Genomic DNA, 15,632 nt, shown 5'->3' on the forward strand with positions numbered 1-15,632 from the left:
CTCTACGACGCTTCTCTACATGATAAAAGAATATCGGACGACTGGCAGAGAGCACTCTTTGCCGTTGTGCCGAAAGGCAAAGACGATCTTTGAAAACTGTGCTCGTGGAGGGCAATTGCTAAAAAGAACTGCCGCTACAAGCCACTTTCAGCCATGTTTTTCATGCGTCTCTGTGCTTTCTTGAAAGCTCGAGGTATAATCTCGGAGGAAGAGCACGGCTTCTGTAGCCACGGCTGCTTCCTAAGATAGAATCTGTCATAAGCACAAAACGCACCAAAGAGTTTATCTATGCTGCATTGGTGGATTTCGACGCGGTATTCGACAAAGCGCTAAATGCTGTTCAAGATCGCAAAAACGGGAATTTTCTGCGAACTGATTCAGCTCATCAATTCGATTCTACATAAGAAGAACCCCTTTGCGATACAAGATGGCCTAGCGGACCTAGAATCCTTTTAAAACACGAAAGAAAGCTAAGGATGCAACATGAGCCTTTTTCTTCTCTCAGTCCTCCTGAACGATCTGTCAAGCAGTATAATCTAGAAGCCCACATCTATGGGCGCAGACTTTCTTTTTGTACGCCAGTGAACTTGCGATCTACAGAATAAATCGATTTGAAATTCAGCAAATATTAGCTTGTCTTCAACAGTACGTAATGGATGTCTGTCTAGAAATCAACTTAGACAAAGCCAAAGGTACAGGGTTCCGAAAAATAGGGTCAATAAGAGCAGAAGACACTCTCCGGTTGTACTCTTCGTCTCTAAAACAAGTGCAGTGTTTTTGCCGTCTAGATCTGACTGTGCTCTGCCTTGAAGCTTGCCACATCAAGCAGATAATAGCATACGTTGTGAAAATACGGGTAACGAGTGCTGTCATAGGAAAGCCGTCGATTCTCTCTCTTCAATATCAATAGGCCTCTTCAATATCAAGCTTGCATCAATGGTCTCGTATGGCATTAAACCCTGCTAAGAAAATCCTCGGCACAACCAGAGCGAACAAGTTGAACCGAGCGAACCTTACTTTTCGGCCTGCATGCATTCTGCCATCACCTCTACGTGCATTCGCTGGCGAATATGGCGCTGCTTTTTGAGAATCTCCAAACACCGGTTTGGTCTACCGAGAATGCCCATTTGCGTAAAGTTCATATGACAATGAGAAGGTGGCTGGGTTTAAATCAGAGCTCTTTACGGACGGAACATGGAAGAAACCGCAAAAAAAAGTGGACATGTACTAGTCCTCTGTTGAAGACCTGGTTTCCACCTTGATGTCTATCCTAATCAATTATACTATCAACCAATCAGAACCTACACCTGTGTCCGCAGCAGGGACTTTTGTCAACGTTATTACGTAGGTTTTTATCCAAGGACGTCTGTCTCGAATAGCGTGACGCAGAGAAGAGTAGCAAAATTAGATGAATAAGGATACACTGGTACTTTAGTCAGTTTGCGAATACGGCTAATTGCAATAGTTCGACGCCTTTGCTTGCACGTGTTGAATCGAAGTTAGAAAAACTGAACTTTCGGTGCTCAGAACTTACTTACGTATTGTGCCCGTCATATAGAGCACTGCTGTATGCTTCAACGTTGCACGAGGCTTAATAATAATAATAATGCAGTTAAGCTAAACTCATAATTGTAGATTACAATATCTATTAAACAAAGTAGGAAGGAAGCGTTCATGACAGTCCAAACAAAAGTTTAACCGTTTTACGCAACTAGACGACAGAAGGTTGAGACTCCTGGAAGTCTTGAATGATTTCGAAAGGCGCGATGCAGCACGAATATGCGTAACTCAAGATGTTCTTAGGCCTACCAGTTGGTGCATATACCATTTAAACAGGTAGGACGACGCAGATCGATGATTTGCTGGATTGGCTATGTAAGGAAAATATTGAGCCCATAGTCCAATTAGTGAATCTAGGTTATTTTGGTTTTCGTTAGGAGAGCAGCGTAGCTACAGCGTTCTTAATTCTAATGTTATTATGTCAATATCATATAGGTTTATTTGCTATTTAAACTTTTCACATCTCAGAGAGGTGGGCGAGGTCAAAATAGAGATTAATAAACCTTTATTTTAGGCTCCGTTACCTTTCATAGGAGCTTTCACCATTAATTTTGCAACAGTCCACGGATGCTACGCTACGCTACGCATTTGTGTTGGTAGCACGATCGAGGGCTTCAAAGGTGAACGGATACCATAAGAGCAAACTCCAGCTGTTTAGGGCTTATAGACGACATCCATCTCACATCGATGACAGTTTGTATAGTCTCAAAATGATTTCATTAGCGATTGTTTGCAATTTTCATTTCCGGCACTGCCATTAGATATTGGCCCCAGCGCAAAATGGAGTGGCGCGCTTTTGAGCCTTGACTAGCCCACGTGAGCCTAGGCTTCGTGAAGAGACACGCTACCATGGCTCCATCATTGGCGCCACAATTTAGCACCAACGTGTAAACCGATCTGTTGTAATGAAACAACGTTTCATACGTACGAGAGCACAGCAGGTACCATCTTGTCTTTAACATGCAGTCAGAGAATATTTCTGCGCTGTATCATCTAGTTTATGTCATTTAAGTATGATACGGCACATTCCTTCCGGTACGTGCCCTTATTTCCTCCATATTCATTTCTCTTGAGCCTACTTTCGGTTTAAATGAGGGACGCTTAACAACTTAACACCGGCGTAGTATGTTACAAAGCTCATATACCACTTCGGAGCGCGATTTCAACATTGGAATTAAGAATCTTACCTAAATACCCCTGAAATTTCTTTTGATTGTGGAATATTTCAGTTCATCGAAGCACAGCGACATAACCCAGCCCATACGATATGCAAATTGATTCAAGGTGGCGTTACCTTATAAGGGTGCGACATTATCCTTTATATTAAAGATACCTTTTAGAATCCAAGAGCGTTCAGTGAAATATGGTCACTCGAGCTTCAGTGGGTGACTTGCAGATATCCAGGAAAAATAAGGTAATTCGAGTGGTTCAAGTGCCTGGAATTATATGAGCGGGCCGTGGGAATTCTGTAACCGGATCTACTTGTGAAGCTTTGGCACCAGAAACACCGTAAATTTTAATTTAATAAAAAAAAATCCGAGAGGGTTATTTTGAATATGAAAATGGTGCTTGAAGTTGAGAACAGCGCTGGAGTTGGAGGCGGATTTAAAGGTGTACGAATATTGGCACTCAGGCAGGTGTAGACAAAAATGCTGCTATCCTTATTTATCCTAATTAAATTAATGTAAGGTAAATAAACTGGGAAAATTGGTGCCGCATCATCTGAGAGAGCCCGCAAAAATGCTTATTTTTTTCCTTGCTGTATCCCTATTTATAAAGCGATTTTAACTTATGATCAAAAATTAATCCTTTACGATAATTGCAGATGGCCATACCAGGAACTGAAGTGGCGGGCCATCGTTCTTAAGCGAACGTACAGCTGCGGAAGCTAATGGGTGGCCAATGTTGAAGCTATTCGCTATAGCTTTGGCATTTCTAGTTGACCGGTTATGGCCGAAGAGAACTTCGCATTAAGCAGAGGTAACTTATTTATTTCTGTTGCAGGATAACCTTGAATCTTATATCGCAAGAATCATGACGGTAAAAATGCAGAAGTTACAATTGGAGGCTTTTCGTCGTCCATTATACTCGCTAGACGTTGCTGCTACAACTTGCCACTTGTGAAATCTCGCAACTATTTCTCGAGACTTGATAGCCTTTCGTACCCCAAATTTCTACAGCAGTGAAATACGTTTCTATCGGAATGACAAACGATCATGTATAATGCAAATTAGATTGGAAAGTTAAAAAAATTAAGTCTGTGAAACCAGTTCGAAGAGTTCGTATGCTAAGTTTCATAACGAACGGCTACTTAACGGCTTGCTCCGAGAAAAAAAAACTCAAAGAGGAAGAATAGGACCTTTTGGCTAGGTTTTATTGAAACAAAAAAGACTAATAGACAGTGTTAGCTTGGTTTGCTCTTTAATTGGGCTCTTACGCTCCACGTAATCCAACTTCAAAACAGTTTCTTCGTCTCTAAGGTATAATAGGACTATACAGGTTAGCGATAAGGTTATATAGGCCACCAATTGTTCTATGCGAGGAAAACAAGATTTAAATATTGCTCTTATATTTCTTAGTTGTATACTTGCTAAATGTTCATTTTAATAAAGAAGATAGACGTCATTGTGTGCACAAGTAGCGTGTATACCTGTAGAGTACAAATGAGGGGGACCTAACTGTCGGATCGTTAAAGCGAATAAACTTATACCGATGTTTTTTTTTTTTGTGGGAATAACTAATAATCTACAAGCTTAATGGTTCACTTCTTATGATAAGATAACAATGGCAACGAAGTTCCTCCAACAGAGCCTCCATTTAGTGGGCTAAAAGTACTTATTGATACTGGAATGAGGCTCCTTGGCAGCCCGCCGGTTTCGACTGACCATTAGCCTCTACGATTGAAGGAATGAAATGTTCTCGTGTGAAAATGGCCTACTCAAAGGAAGGACACCAGTCCTTGCCATTCCCACTAATAATTCGTATGTACTTGCCAATCCGGTTAGTTTACAAGATGATAGAATTATTTTTTTTTCTATTGAGTTGAAAAACTTTTGAGAAATCTGACGGCGGTGGGGATCAGATGCAATTTGGTTCATAATGGATGAGAACATTGATTAGCGCATTAGGTAGCAGGCGGGGAGCGTATATCACATCGAGGCAGTAAGAATAGCGTGTTCATTGGAAAAATTTGATGTGTGAACGACCTTCAATAGTTCCAAGATGGCCCGAATCTAGACGAGCCCTAGATCGTTGACCTCATTTACGTGCTGATCGAATTGCAATGCCGTACGCAATGACTGATTTGAAACGGGGTATAGAAATACTAGAGAAACTTCTACCCCTAAGACCACAAAGCATAGTACAAGATTTTAAACGAAAGTTAAGAAACTGATCTTTTTTAGCTTAATTTTTTTCCGAATGTTAAGTCGAGGCACCTTACGAATTATAGTCAATTTCAGTGCCAATTTCTTCCTAAGGCTGCAGATGTCCGCTTAAGACCACGATCCGCGAACCTGTTTCAGGAGCATAAGATCGTCGATAAAGTGAACAATCGACGTGCGACCTGGTTTCACCTAATTCGATATGAAGAAACAGGACATTTATGTGAAGGGATATGATGGAGGGTCCTAATAATCGCCGGCACCAAGTGACCTAATAAAATGGGATTTTATAAACATTCCAAGTGTCCCGAATTGACGGCGAAATTCTCGGAGCGGCGTCCAGGACTGCGGTAGCTGTAGGTTTTGCTGACCGGCCGCAATGGAGCCCATTTTTATGAAAAAGGAAACAAATAATTGAGCTACATCAAGCTAGCCTTCAAGTGTCATGCCATTAGTTTTCATAGTGCTTAGTGAACAGGTTTTGTTTTTTATGACGGCTGCCGAACAATACGTGACAGCAATTAAGCATGGGCATAGGAAATTGTCGTTGCTTCCACAGCAGTCTCGACTGACGCCCGATCTGTGTTGGCCAATTTTATCATCGACATGCTTTTTCCTTAAGTTGTCAAAAGATTGTCTAGAATGACGAAGATCTACTGAAGAAATTCCAGAAGTGGGCCATTCACAGTGGATGAAACTCTTTGCCAAAAAATGCCAGTATCCTTAATTTTATATATAGAGAAGTTTACAAAGTGGACTACGGAGTCTGTATCTGTAAGCTCGTCAATTGGGTATCACTAACTTATATGCGTTCTAAACTTTTCGTTCGTTAGTAGTACATCTTTACAGCAACGATGTGACAGCTGTCATGGACGAGCGCAACTAGTAAATGTATATATACTTTGCGAGTAATTTATAGCGTTAAACGTTCCACTAGTTCTGCCGATCGTCAGGAAATAACAATACAATCAATAGATCATCACCCCAAACATTTTACAGTTTATACACACATGTCAGGCAGAAAAAAAAAAGGATTTAGCAGATCGTACTTGAAAGAATTGGTGAATACAGATATAAATTGTTTCCGTCTCGCGTAGAAAAAGTTATCTCTGAGCGTTAAAAAGAGGAGATATTAGCGTTTTGTAAAAAATATCCCCTGGAAATTGCATAGCGGCAATATTGTCTTCTGTATGTAATTGTGTTAACTTACTGTTCATTTTAATGTAGCGGATATTAATGTAAAGCTCGATATATTTAACATAGTTTACCTAAATCACCAGTCAACTCGGCAAAAGGTAGTCAAAATTCCGTGTTCAGACACATATGAAATGTATTTTGCTAAAGTGATACGTTCATCGTATATACCCTCAGCATGCATACCTATTTCATTTTACAGGCTGCCCCTTTTGAGTACTTGCGGTTAAGACGGCCAGATTTTATCTCCTCTCTCGCTCGGGTCGACAGGTTGCCACGACAGTTCTGTCTCTTCTTATTGCCCTCGTTGTAGCTAGAGCCTCATTGGTCATCCATTGATCTTATGTCGTCGTTCAGTCCATTATCGGTATCAGGAGCGCGTTGCTCTTGCTCAGATTGCGGGTATGACAATTTACTTATACTGATGGTGAGTTGGGATTAGCCACTATGATATCAACTACTGAATCAAGGTACTTGACGTAGAAATTTTTCCACCGATGACCCAATTAGCATTTTAAGTAGGTGGACAAAGCAGCTTTTGCCAGTGGGAAAGATTCGCAGCGAACATAGAGATTTGAACTAAAGTTTGACCTCATACGCCCGGACTAAAGGCACTTGCGACACATAGCTGCCTCGTATGTGACAGGTGGTCATGTTTTACTGAATGGACGCTCGTCTAAGGACAATTGGTTTGTTTTGTTTTGGTGAACTTCGTCAGTAGCCCGGATGACTGTGCCGTATCTCGTGAGAACCATTTGAAGTTCTGCATTTTGAACGACAAGTGAAGGTGAAGCTACTCGAAGCATCTGCTCTCAGCTCCTAGCCCATTTTATAGTCATCTACGATGTGGGATTTGGTTCACTGTCTGGGAGCGCTTCGGCTACATTTTGCTAGAGATTTTCAAAGCCGGCATTGACTCAAACCTACTGACGGATTTCTTGTTGCTTAATTGCTGTTAACGGACGGTTAACAGCGATCAAGGCATGCAATAACGGCGCCGATGACGATGTCCGCGTCTGCCCTCTACTGTGAGTTCAGACTCAGGTTTTTGGACTAACTTAACGCCGTTCCGTAGCGTCCGAACGGACTGTACTACCCGTTGTTCCATTGGGTGCAAGGTTTCGAAAACCATCCATGCCGCCATTTTGTAGTCTCATATTGGAGAGGCGAAATATTGTCGAACTACCAGCTTTGTTTAAAAGTTTGCTTTTCCTTTCTAAGTCTATTAGCTGACGTCGAACGGTGTAAAAGAAGTCTAATGATGAAAGAAGCCAACTTATATGGGTCTCGTGAAAACGGGGCTATATGCTTGTTGTAATGCCACTTAAGCAACTAATTAACCCAGCATTCTTTAAGCCCATTTTTTTTTTTAAGCTTTCATCAGCATAAACAGAGACACCTCGTCTAGATTGAAGGTATGTCAGTGAGTGAGATTGTAGAATTCAATAGAACTTCATTTTTCTTGAATTTTAAGATTGTGTCCATCATTCCCTTTTGAAGTGCAGATGAAAAGAGGTCAGATAACCGCTAGAAAAACTAACCTTGCCGTGAAAAAAGGCAATCACCTAATGTCTGCATGTATTCTGGCCGTGATGCTAACGGTCCGATAGCAGTTCCTTTGTAAATACAAACCCAATTGACTTTGCCCCAGGCATAGTTCAAATTTGCGTGATTCTTGCATATTGAACAAAATACGTCTCTAATATAGTCTCTTTTAAGGTAGGTGGCTAATTCGTATAGTGCCCATGGTAACCATAAATGTGTTAGTTCATCGCTGATTCAAATGTCAGCGTTGGCAAATGGTTACTGTGACACATTGTTCCCATGGCGTTTGATAGGTCTATTGGAGAACAACCCAGTTTAGTCCAGCGAAACCCATCTGACGCAATGCTTAACACCTCAAGTATCGAACATGAAAAAAATAAGTTTTGCATTTTCTACGGTACAAATGCACGAGGTGGTTCGTTCAGGGGGAATAACTACAAGCAGTACCAGAGTAGCTTGCTTGAGATAGATAGCATCTAGTGTTAATCAACACGATGCAATAGTGTACAATGGTATGTTTATGAATTAAACACATGTAAGAATCTACGTTACATTTGTCGGCAGTATTGTGCAATTTAGACGATGCTCTATGAAATCAAGGTGATCTCGTTTTCTTTCTGTTTGTTTAATGCATGTGTGTAGAAACTTACAAACTATAGTTAGTAAGTTCAAATAAATTTTCACTGAGCATTAATAAGTTACCGTACAAGCATGTGATACAGTCGTCTACGATAGTGTATCTCCTTGAACGCTACCTCTTTCTTATATAGCGTCTTTTGAAAATAACCTTACACGCATGGCAAATTAACATAAAAACATAAGACCTCAATTCAGTATGACAACTATATGTATGCATATATGTACCCACTGTGCTGTGTAGTATTCCGAGGAAACAGTTCCTCTGGTTTCCTTAAACAATTAGCAATCGATGACCTTTTGACCGCCTCAGGGCCACATTGTACCACTCAATGTCGTACCTTTTTTAAACGAAATTTACTTTCAGTGCATCTCAAAAGACACAACGAAAAATTAAGCTATCTATTCTGATTCTTTATCGTTGAGCAAAAGTTCAACAAAACTGCCCCACCAATAATGGCGTTCAATTTTTCACTCATATGTGTCCTAAGAACTCTGGAGGTTTGGCAGGATTATTTTCAAAAACTAAAGCTTCTTATTAGAGAAAACGGTGTAGCCCACATAGCTCCTAATCGATATTGTCATTTCCCATTTCTGCATCTGTGATATCTACATAAACTACTGATTTCCTACGTGCGGATGAGAGCACTGAAACGCACGCAAGTTACGAACGGAGTGCCAGCTACAGAAGCTTTATAAGAAACACGCCCTGTACTAATTTCGCAGGCACGTCCTGCAATGGTACCCACGCCACACTGTCATCTAGATTAGAGCAGATCTCAGGCCTAAGCCCTTAGGTACTAGAACGAGCACATGAACGTTACCATCTAAATGGATTTTGTACGCGAAGCGAAGCTTTCGTGTCCTTTACTTGGTATAACTAACAACGAATAAACAAAATCTCACGCGTCATTATGCGCTGATTGGCTCGTTTTTTCTGGGTATACTTCTAGTCAAACAGCCAGGAGATAGGAAACTGTAATTGTCACACGATTTGAATTGCATCGTCTTACTTAGAACTGTTACATTTCTTGAGTAGTACGACTCAAACTAGCAAGGAATATAGGGTATACACGATGTATATTATGACGGTATAATTTTCTCAAGTTCGTTTATGGAAGTGTTGCAGATTGTCTACTGTTGTTTAGTAGGAAGAACGAGGAGTCCTCTCGATAGAGGATTTAAAGATTGTAAAAGCAGTCCCGAAATGGCGAGGGCAGAAGTGAACGATGGGTGCCAAACTCATAATAGCTGGACGAAGATATTCAGTATGAAAACTGCAAGGCGTTAAGAACAAAAGAACGAAGAAGAAGAAGAATTTATATAAGGCCGGCGTCTACAGCCGTTTGAGCGTTTGCTTAATTATGATTTTTTCTTGTTAACGTAGTACCTATAATGGAAAAAATAGCGTACTTAAATAGGTTTTTTGTTATTTCGCCGGCCTATTGTATTGTCTCCTTATTAAAGCGAACGGCGCGATTCAAAGCGCGTCTATCAAAGCTTTACGTTTATGTAAAGTGTTTTTTTTCTTCACAGGAATATCTATCTCCCGCTGATTAGGGTCAGTGATTTTTATTGACGTGACCAAAGCTGCTGCTGTCATTGAACTTTCTTTTGTTTCGATTTACTGAAATACGACATCTACGTGACGTCCTTGTATTAGGTGGATATTGACGATTTTCAAATCGAAGAAAATGTCTTTCTATTTCAAAATAGTATTTATGCGCCATCTTGGCAGATGACCTTCTGCCATTTTTCTGGTAACATTATAATCCCGTAACTGTAGAGCCTCTGTCGCGTTTGGGTGAGAAACTATGAAAAATAATTTTTCTATTTCTCCAGTGAAACTTAATTAACACCGTTAAGGGAGCCCTGCAGAGACCGAAGCAGACGATAGTCTAATGCTGTAAGGTCCGAGCCATGCGGTGGACACATGACAATTTCCCATCTGTCTTTCCAACGTTTGCCGAATAACTAAGGAAGATTTGTATGATCATGGTGGAAGATATCGCCTGTTGGGTTTACTAGTTTAAGTCGATTTTTTTCAAAATGGCTTCTTGTTATCTCATTAGCTGGAGGTCTGAATCAATCGTTCTGCCAGGCGGCACCAGCTCATAATGCTCGATTCCTTTCTACTCCCACCAAACGTATAGCATCACCTTCTCAGGCGTTAGTCCGCGCTTGGCCACACATTGCGAAGCAATTTCTTTTTCCCGCTCGTTCGTATATGTGGTTCTTCCATTATCCATCGCCCGTGATCAACTGCTTTAGTAGTAACCCGACTTCGTTACGTTTCCATAGAATTTTCTAAAATGGGAAAATGATCGAGTAGATTATTTAGCGTCAATTGGTCCGGCTGATGATTTAAAGTTTCTTGTTGCTGGGTGTTTAGTTCCTTAGTAGCGTTACGGCTACACGCGTGTCGGCCCTGCTCAACTCTGGCGATAATTTTCCCAACTTTTCCAGCAATTGGCTGGTCACAGCACGCACTATATTTCACACACTAAATTTCCAAGCGAAAGCGAACGAAGAGTGTTTGGATAATTATTCTCGATAGCACATCTTGGCCATAAACAGGCTACACTTCTTCATGGAATTAGGCACCAATTGTGCCTTATCGCAATAAAATACCGTGATTTCTTGCCCATATTTTCACTCATCTTCAAAGTGCTTTATCTTCAGTCTGAATAAATGCATTCCCACAGCTCTAGCACATCTACTTCTATCTTAGCATTCAGACAGCACAAATCCTAACCCGATGCGACCCATGTTATCTAATATATGAGCGCGATCTAGCTAGAAGAACCGTTAATACTTTTCGAAGAAATGAATAGATACAGAATACGCATGCTAAATGTAGTCATATCTCTAGATAAAAAGAAAAGTCTTAAAAGATTTTTTTAAGAGGGGTATGCTTTTTGATCTTTCTGTCTTCGGAAAAAGCACTCATCGGGCGTTTTGGTTTTTATTATAACTACCCTTAGATGGTCATGTCAATGAAATAGCCCCGACGGTCACTGCAATGGCTATCGGTGTTCCTCTTGTCACGACCGCAATGCGCAAACTAACATTAAACGTTTTCGTTGTTCTCCTTGGTAGTCGTTTAAAAACACTATAGGAGGATAGAAATCTGGATCGCTAACTGGTAGTGATGGTGATGATCTTGAGTGTATCTTACCGTTGACTTTACACGACCGCGTGACCGAATAACAATATTTCAACTGATTGACCAGGAATCGAGACAACATATCTATATCGCATCCATCTCCGTTATTGTCATATTGTGAAAAGGTGTTTGTACATACAAATACTGTGCACCGTACTTTTTGCTAAATACAATGTTTTTCCTTTTCTTTGGTAGTTCGATATACATGTGTAGAAACGTTCGTCCGTGCTTCATTCGGTAGCCAAGTTTAAATGACTGGTTATCATATCCCTTCGCTGCATAGTGAATACATTAGTTTGTTTTTTGAATCATCTCATTTAACTATTTCTTAGACGACAATCACGAAGTGACCGAAGTTTTGGCTGTGGGATGCGGAATGACAGAATTCTGCCCATGATTTAAGACTTCCTGTTATCTACTTCTCTGCTGAGTCTACAGAATGCATCAATAACTTTGCCGTCTGCTACATGTACACAACGCGCTGAGACCGGTTAGGGTGTTTTCTACGAAGCTCGTTCGGCGTACGCATGCTTTGGGGTATGCGCTGATACGCGAGGTAGTCTGCGAAACCGCATTATAAGCATAAACATAACTTCATTGCCAAAATGTACTGCTTTCCGCTTTTCTTGTTTGCCACCCAAGCTTGTTCGTCTTCATTCTCGGCCAGTTTCTACTTCATCCAGTCCCCGTTGCAACGCTAGCGACCTTGACGCCCTCCCGTGTCCAACATCTCCCGTTACCATCAACGATTGGCACACGCATTCTTCCTTCTGCTCCTACAGTACGCCGAGGACTGACTATTTGACGCTGTAACCGTATCATTGCTGTTGCTACTGGTATCTCCTTCACTATCATAGGCAGAGCCCCACGCATAACCCCAAACGAGGAGAAAGACATAGAGGCCACTTCCGAGGGCGGCTGCCAGACGACCGACAAACGATGGACTAACAGCTCTTGTGAAATGTTCAATTTTCTAGTTCGTTAATGATGGACTACTGCAGTCGGATTCACTGCTATTGCGGTCGTTATCGCCAATGGTTTGTCTGTTCGGGGAATGCGTTGCCGTAGGGGGCGTAAAGCCTTACTCGCGTTTTCATAATGCGGTGCTACATTGAACTATTTCTTCTTAATAAACTTTTAGATACAGTCAGACGTAAACTGAAAAATTCTCATATCTGGACTAGCTGTTCAGACAACCATCATGCCGCAAAAGGTAATTCTGGAACACTGAAGTCACTGATACCTCGTTGTCTCTGCTTTTTTCTCGTTCTGTATTTTTTTTCGTGACAAGCAATCGCTGCCCCCGATGTGTAGAAGCCACCACCGATAAACATGTGACGGCTACCTCTTGCATTGTTACTATAGCGCAATACAAATACTCTTTGAGATCCATGTAATGCAACACAAAACCAATAATAACGAAACACTTTCTGATACCTTTTCCTCGTTTATATTCGATATCAGAAGCAGTACTCAAAGAGGAGACAAAATACTTTGGGAAGCCAAGATCCTCCCGAAGTTTAGTTACTATTATATTTTAGGATTTGTTTAGAACTTATCAAGTTCACTTCCCCGATGACTTATTGGGCCTTCGACTATAGTTAACGCACTCAACTAATTTTCCACAACAGCTCATCGTGTCCACGAGACCTCGACCTACGGTAAGATTGCTTTTATTGTCATTAAACTAATCTACGTATGTCGAGGTAATTTTTACGAGTCCGACATTCAGCCTAGCATAAAATCCGACATAGGAGCTCAATTATTTCGACACATCGAAAGCATTGTGAGGATGTAAACGCTGTAGACGCTCGTAGAAGTTTTCAAAGACTGATCGAGTAGCGCCTCGACTTGAAGATCACTATATTCTTGTGTGCTTTTTCTACATTACATCGGGAGCTCGTAGAAGCTGAAGTCAATGCACATTTAAATGGATTTCGAATATACAAGACGATGAACCCCGCTAAATTTATAAGTAGTGTCAGTTCTATCTGATTCTAAAGCGCTCAAGCCAACTTGACATTTATCACTATTATGCTACCTTGATTGACCGGTCGTCAGAAATGGTATTTACCTGAGACACACAAAAGATATGTGACCGAAAGGCCTAAGGCTAGAGTTATGGCCTGACATAATTAGATTTAATATAGCTTTTTTTAAGAAGCTAATATTAATGAGTAGGGAAGCTCCTCGACTACCACGCAAGATATGAAGCGGTTTTATCTACTTTTAATAGGATTTTAACAGTTTGCAACGCGTGAGACTTTTCAGACATACAGTGAACTTTCTTTTGCATGTGGCCGTATTCTCAAGGTTTTCGCATTGGTAGTGTATGTGTATTCATAACTTTTGTAATTTGGTAAACGTTGTTGTCGCATGGATTCTCTTGCCTTCATCAATGATGAAGTCTGAAGAGATCCGATTAGCGCACTAACTTCGAATAGTGTTCTCTACAGTGTCGCAACGTAACATGACGTTAAGCAACCAACGAGGAGTTATTGAGTATGCAGTTATCCTCGGAGCGCTCAAAAACGTTTGGAGAGTGTTTCTCCTATAGAGCAAAATGTTCTGAAGATTAAAAGCTGGAATCATCTCTCATTTCGTGGGCCTGTATAAGAACATATGTTATTTCCTAAACAAGATTTGTTGAACCGCTGGCCAGTTAAAAACCTTCATAGTTCAAATGTTTATCGTGGTAGAGCAAATAAGGATGTACGACCCTGTATTCCGAAGTTTGCTATTAGAGTAAATTACTATACCTCATCATACTCACATACTATTAATTAGTCCGAGTAGCGTTTTTAGAGGATCTAAACAATACGCAAGTTACATTTAATAACCTGCATGCAGGTCCGTTAATGATCAATGAAGTTCTCACGCTCGTATTTAACGTAATACTTTTTCTCTAATATATTATAAAAAAAAAAAGTATGAAACGTTTGAGAAATGCTCTTCTTATTTCCTTTCCACTAATGTCGTTAAAAGTCATAATGATAAATCCTCTTTTTAGCAAGCGAACTTGTTTTTGCCTGAAGGCAATGACGCATTATAACAAAAATGTTTTAAGTTCATTATATATTTATGATATGTAAGACACATTTTAGCTGAAATTATGGCCGTACGGCACTATTAGATCAGCGTTTACCAACCTGAGCACGTCAAGCTAAATGGTTCTATGCGTTAATTTTACCAGGCTTGGTAGACTTTGCATATATGGATAAGAATAGTTTCAAGCGTGTTTCAATCGTATGACATCTGCGTCACTGCGTGGGATGTCTTTGAAGGACCAAATGGACCCGTATTCATTAGGCAGACTCGGGCTTAGGTGAACAGCCCAAGTGTTGCGGGTTGCTGGATATGATCGCCCTCCCTGGTGCGCTGTCATAGCGTCCTCGGTGGTCGCTAGCTTGACAAATTTATTATATATATCGTTATAACCTCTCCACCACGAACTGTTTTGACAGAGTCATAGCTAAAGAACGAAGAGTTCATAAACAGAACAGGAAGAATACCGCAACGCAAGTTGTGCGCAGGCCTTAAGTGACGCTTAATCCAAAACTGCAATAGTAATTTCCTTGCGGAAGGAATTAAGGCCGGAAAAAGTCCTATAAATCATACACGCTGTTTTTAGATTTTATAATAACTACCTCCCGGAGCAGGAAAAACATGAATTGAAAAATCGGCATAAGGCAATGGGATGCCTAGACCACAAGGGCGTGTAACAGGTTTGAGACATCCAGAGTCCATTATGAAGACATAATTGTATCAGCCTAGCACGCGAAAACGCATCGATAACGGTGCCGTCAACAACCGCCATAACCCAGATGCTGCTCGAACAAGAAATAGAAAAGATTCATCAGGCCTTGGGAATATCATGAGAAAAATATTCCGTCGAGAGGCCCAGACATGCGAAGAATTATAGAAGATAAAGACGGTATTGCCGCCATTCGGAATACCAAAAGGACATCCGCATTTTGGATGATGTTCATGCTACCGGCATACAGAAGATTGCCCCTCTTGACATGTGAGTATATGCATTACTGGACCTTAGTAAAGATCAAGGATCATTGTGCTGTAACGCGGTAAATTAGAAAAACTGATGTTAGGGAAGCGACCGTTCTTAGACGCGTCAGGCTCAACATTCGGCC

General features: G+C 40.9%; 1 long non-coding RNA gene across 1 annotated transcript in view; it reads left to right on the plus strand.

Annotated features, from left to right (window-relative positions):
- Positions 1 to 3,391: 3,391 nt before the first annotated feature.
- LOC147754698 (uncharacterized) overlaps positions 3,392 to 15,632 on the plus strand; it is a 53,337-nt gene continuing 41,096 nt past the window's right edge. Inside the window, exon 1 of the long non-coding RNA XR_015316148.1 lies at positions 3,392 to 3,540. This is a non-coding gene — a long non-coding RNA (uncharacterized LOC147754698). The remainder of the gene's footprint in view (positions 3,541 to 15,632) is intronic.

Source organism: Varroa destructor, unplaced genomic scaffold, assembly GCF_002443255.2.
Source record: "Varroa destructor unplaced genomic scaffold, Vdes_3.0 BEIS01000006.1, whole genome shotgun sequence".
In the NCBI taxonomy this organism is placed as follows: Eukaryota; Metazoa; Arthropoda; class Arachnida; order Mesostigmata; family Varroidae; genus Varroa; species Varroa destructor.